Raw genomic sequence first — 6000 nt, 5'->3', positions numbered from 1 at the left:
CCAGTGGACAGTCTACAGAAGCACATGAAGCAGTGTGCCTCGTGCACAGTAAGCGCTCAATGGGCGTTGGCCACCGTGGCCCTGACAAATGGGAGAAGCCTTGTCTGGGTGCTCGCTGCAGAGGAGGCCGGGTCAGGACAACCTGAAGCTGGCACTGATGGCATGCTTGGTTCTTGGTTTGTAAATCTTTTATTATTTCTTGTTGTCAGATGTACGTGACAGTAGGGTGTATTTTGACATACACAGTGTGACCCGTTATAATTTCGATCCCCTTCTTGTGGTTGAACAGGGCATGGAGCTACACTGGTCATGTGCTCATAGATGAGCCCAGGACAGTGATGTCCGATTCATTCTAAGTAAATCTTAAAGTTGTAGTAGAGCCTGCATCCACGTGTGTGTACATCCCGAGGGGCAGCTCGATGATGCCCATGTAGCCCATGCCCTTGTCACGGGATGGAACATCTCACCTTCAGAAAGAGGCCGCCCAAGTGTGCAGAAATAACACGGCAAATTCCACTCATTTGTACAGTCAATGTGTTAATTATAAAGGGCAAATTGCACTTCACTGACAACTAACTACATTAAATTCTTTCTCGTGTGCTTATTGGGCATTCCTGTATTTTCCTCTGAAGGGGAACCCCGTCCTTTGCGTGTTTCAGTTTGGGCTTTTTATTATTGATGCGGACTTCATTTATATATTCGGGACACAAATCCTTTGTCAGAGGCGTGTGTCAGATTTTTCTCCTCCATCAGCAGGTGGTTTTATTTTGATGAAATATATTTGAACATCTTAAAATTTTTGACTTTCTGCGCCTTGTCGAAGAAACTTCTGCTGATTGCAAAACTAAGATGTCGTCTTACAGTCTTTAGAAGCTTTACAGTTTGGCAGTTTTGTTGGCTCTTTGATGCAACGTCCTGATCTTGTGTGGGGGGCGGTGTGGGTGTCAAGCTTGCTATTGTTTTGCCGTGTGGGTGTGTTTCTCCAGCACCGTTTATAGACAGGACCATCCTTTCCCCAATTAACATTTTTGGTACTTTTTTTTGAAAACTGATTTTGTTTATTTAAAGTCTGGGTCTTTATGTCAAAATTGTACTACTTTTCCAAAATTGCTCACCTTGGATCCTTTGCATTTCCATACAAACTTTGCATGAATTTCTACCAGAATAAAAAGGGCTACAATGGATATTGCATTGAACCTGTAGGTGAACCGGGAAGAACTACCATCTTTGCAGTGTCGATTCTTCCAATCTACGAACATGATGCATCTCTTCACATACTTGGGTTGCTTTCTCTTATTTTCGGTGTAGAGTTGTTTATTTATTTACATTTAATAAAAAATTAATGATGGTAAAATGTGGAACAAAATCTATCATCTTACTCATGCTGTGCACAGAGCAGTAATGTAATACACTCATAAGGCTGTGCTAGCTGTCACCTCGGCCATCGTCACAGCTTTTCACCTGGCATAACTGAAACCCTGGGCTCCCCCAGCAGCCACTGTTCTGCTTTGATTTTTTGACTCTAGGTGCTTCTCTCCATCAGCAAGACGCCCTCGAGGTCCTCGAGGTCCTCGAGGTCAGCCGTGTGGTACGTGGTCAGAAGCTCCCTCTATTTTAAGGCCCCTTGATCCTGTCTGCTCACCCGACCATCTGTTGGGACACAGGCTGTCCCCTCGTTTTTGGCTATCATGCTTGCTGCTGTCGTGAACCTGGGCACACCCATGTTTGTGATGCCCTTTTAATTCTTTTGGATGTGCCCCCGGAGGTAGAATTGCTGCCTTGTGTCTTAACTTTTTGAGAGCCTGCTTCCTGTTTTCCACGATAGCCATGCCATTTTGCTATACCACCAACTGTGCCAAGCGTCCAATTTCCCCATGTCCTTGAAGGGAAAAGGTGGTTGGGTTTTGTTTTTTTTTTTTTTTGGGGGGGGGGGGTGGGCAGAAGTCATGTCAATGGCCAGTGTCTTGTAGTTCTCATTTCCCTTTCTCTAATGGTGCCATGAGGCATCTTTCCGTGTGTGGCTTGGACATTTCAGTATCTTCTTTGGAGAACTGTCTGTTCAAGTCCTTTGCATGCTTTTGGATCGGGTTGTTTGAGTTGTAGGAGCTCTATATATTCGGATATTAATCCCTTATGTATGATTTGCAAATCTTTTCTGATTTTGTGGGTTGCCGTTTTGATCAGTTGAGAATGTCTTTTGATGCACAGAATTCTATTTTCATGAGGTGCTACTTTTTTCCTTTGCTGTCTGTGCCCCTCATATCCAAGAAATGATTGCCAAGTCCAGTGTCAGGAAGATTTTGTCCCATGTCCTCTAGAAAAGTTCTGTGGTGTTCTGACTGAAGGTCTTCATTCCATTTTTTTGAGTTAATTTTTGTGTGTGATGTTAGGTAAGAGTCCAGCTCTGACTCTGCCCAGTTTCCACAGTACCCTGGGTTGACCATGGTGTTGGCCCTTGGTGAGGGTCGTTTGACCACACATACGAGCCTTCACTTCTGGGCTGTCCTGTGTTCCATCATCTGTCTTCACACGAGTACATCTCAACATAGGTTTTATGTAGGTGCTAACACTCATCCCAAGGATTACATTTGTCCGTGCTAAAAGATGTTTTGAAGATTTTTTTCCCCAGCGATGCATTGTTGGCCTAATAGAAATGAGTTGACTTTTATATGCTTAACTCATTCTGCAGCATTGCCAAAATCATTTATTGGAATAACCATTTTTGGGGTAGACTCCATAGGATTTTCCTTATGTATAATAATGTAACTTGTGAATAAAGATAGTTTCATCTCTCCCTTTCTAATTTGTAAGCACTGCATCTCTTCCTCTGCTTGGGCTTCTGCGAAGACCTCCAGTGCCCAGTAGAAGAGGTCAGAGGAGACAGCGTTGCCCTGTGCCCAACCTCAAGGGAAGCTCATCTTTTTCATCTAAGTCTGATGCTACTGTCGACTTTTCATTGATACAGTTTATCAGTTTCTGGGTGTTTTTATCACAGTCATTGACATTTTCCAAAGCCTTTTCTGCATCCATTGAGATGATCATATGGGTTTTCACCTTTATTTAATACGATGAATGGCATTTTTCAGAAGTTAAACCAGTATTATATCCCCGGTACAAATTTCAGATGATATAGTTTGATGTGACCTTTGAATATTTTAAGAATGTTGAGATGCACATCATGAGAGAGGTTGGTCTATAATTTGTTCTCTTACACCTTCATTTAGTTTTGTAAAAGTTGGCATTAAAAAAGTTGGGAAGATCTCTCTCCCCTTCTGTAAGAGTTTGTATATCATTTATATTGTTTATTCCTTAAATGTTTGATAAAATGCACCAGTGTAGCCCTCTGGGCCTGCATCTCTTTGTAGGATGCTTTTAAATTATAGATTCTATTATCTTAATGGACCTAGAACTGATAAGGGCCGGGGTGCAGCTCAGCAGCAGAGCACTTGGCAGCCCAAGGGCTTAATTCCTGGCACTGGGTGGGCGGGGGGATAAGATGTTTTATTTCTTCGGAGCCACTTTTGGTTATTTGTTTCATTAAGGAATTTCTTTATTTTTTCACCCAAGTCAAGCTCACTGGGCTTTCATTCCTGGTGTTGGTAACGTGTTCCGTCAGTCCTTGATATCTTCACCCGCCTGGCTGGTGGCATATGAAGTTTATTAATCTTTACAAAGAGCCAGCTTCTCATTTACACTGTAATTTTCATCTGATTTCCCTTCTTTCCTCCCTTCTGTCGGCTTTGTGCTTAACAAGCTCCTCTTTCCCTAACTTCTTGAAGGCACAGGCTTGTGCTGTCCACTCAGACATCTGGCCCCGGGCAGCTGTCCACTTCCACGTGAGCTCTGCCCTAGAAGGGACCCGGAGTTCTCCTCTGGCTCCCCTGGCGTGGGTGAGGCTGCTCGCCACTGTCCTGTGGGCCACCAGCCCGCGTCTCCTCCCCGCTCTCTGCTTTGGTTTGGGTCCTTTCTCTTGCCCTGGCTCCAAGTCCGTCTTTCCCTTTTCTGCAGTGTCTGTCCCACCCAGTGGGAAGTCTCATTACAGAGACTGTATTTTTTTTCTGTTCTGAGACTTCCAATCTTTAAAAAACTTCCATTTCTTGAAGGACATCATGCAAAGTGAAATCAGCCAGACTCAGGAAATCAAGGGTCAAGTGTGTTTCCTCAGGTGGGAGCTACAGCCAAAAGGAGGAAGGGGGAGGGTCAGTGGGGGCGGGCAAGAGGAGAGGGGGATGCAGAATGGATTTCATAAAACCACATTATGTGCCTATAAAAATGTGCCCCGGGGAGCTTCACCTTTGCGTGTGGAAAGCACCCTCAAGGAGGGGTAATGGATGATCAAGGGGAGTCCTGGTGAGGTGGGGAAGGAAGGATGGAGTGGGTCAGATTCATATTCCCATGGGGAATATGAATACAGCTACTCTGTAGAACGACAGTGCTCCAATAAAATTTTTCCCATTTCTGTATCAAGATCTCATTTTCTCACTTTTCCTTAAATTCTTGAATATTGATGATAATAGTCCTTGTCCACTGTCTCCATACTAGTCATTGTTTCTGGGATGTTTCTACTGACTCATTATCCTCTGGGCTATCATTGCATTTTCCTGCCTTATTGGGTGGTACAAAGTGTCTCGTGGTGTGCGAGGCATTCTGGGTTGTATATCTCCTGGTGTCTGGATTTGGTTGTCTTGATAGAATTTTGTTTCAGTAGGCAGCTGTTTGCACAGTGTCCTCTGTGGTAGGAATTAATGAGTGCTCCTCCTGAGCTGTGGCTTCTCTGGGCTTCTTCCAAGCCCTGTGTCTGCAGGGTTCTCCACCGGCTGGAACGCGAATGCTTCCTGGCCTTGGTGAGCTCTGGTATTTGGTCAGCTCACATCTCCCTCATAATTGTTCTTTCCCAGAAGTTCTTGGCCCAGAGGCACAAAGGGTTAACCTTGACGTTGACAGCTGAATGTTCAGTTAAGAACTCAAAGGGACACCAGTGAAGATTTCTAGAACTTTCTCTACCCTGCCCCCCTCTTCAGAACCTTCCCCCTCAAATTCTAACCAGTTCAATTGCCTGAGGCTCCAGTTGCTGACTTCTCAGTTCCCTCTACTCGGACCACCTGGTGGTCCAGAATGATGTACCAGGCAGGACACCCGGCTTCTCCTGGCCCCTTCTCTCAGAACCACAGTCCTGCAAGGCGTGACGTCCAAAGTCTGAGCACAGTTCTCTCACTATCTTGCCCAGTTTGGGTTGTTTACTGCAGGAGGATTGGGCAGGTGCCTGTTCGTCACCAGGTCTGGGAGTGGAAGTGATGGCCACCTTTCACCTCTACCCAAACGGGTGAGGAAAAAGTGCTTGGTGGTGAGAGAAGCTAAGATGGAGGAAATGTTTGCTCACCTCCACTTGAAGAACCCCGATGAGTTAGCCTCCAACTGTGCAGCTGGGCGGGTATTTTTCCTGCTAGTCCTTCCTGTCTCCTTGACACAAGGATGGTGGAAACTGGTTGGGTTGTGGTTCAGGTCTTCACACTGCGCTCTTCCTCATGCTCTGCCTTATATGTTCCTAACCTAAAGAAGCCCCGAAAGATGGGCTTGCCATCCTTAGTTTACAGGCAGAACGGCTGAGTTTTGGGGAGACTCCCACGCTGACAGCCGGCAGCAGCCACAGAGCCTTGCCCCTCCCCACAGACGGGGTGGTCTTGTGGCAGCCAGCACCTCCTATTGTCACGGGGGCTTCACACACATTCACCTTAGAGCTGCGGGAGTCCGCCAAGTTGCCAGTGAGACACCTCTCTCTCTCTCTCTTTCTGGGTATGACTTCCAACCTCCATTTGCAGAGGATTTAGCCATGGGCATCTCACCCCTTTGAGAGGACACATGGACTTCAGAGTGTCTCACACCTGGAGGTGACCCAGGAGGACTAACAAATACTGGTACATTTGTGTCCCCAGTGAGGCAGGAGGCAATGGGGAGTCCAGAGGGCAGTAAGTAACTGGCCGTGTTCTTGGAGTTTAGTAC

The sequence above is a fragment of the Marmota flaviventris genome, chromosome 19 (genome assembly GCF_047511675.1).
Source record: "Marmota flaviventris isolate mMarFla1 chromosome 19, mMarFla1.hap1, whole genome shotgun sequence".
Classification (NCBI taxonomy): Eukaryota; Metazoa; Chordata; class Mammalia; order Rodentia; family Sciuridae; genus Marmota; species Marmota flaviventris.
Note: the sequence above shows the minus strand (reverse complement) of the source record.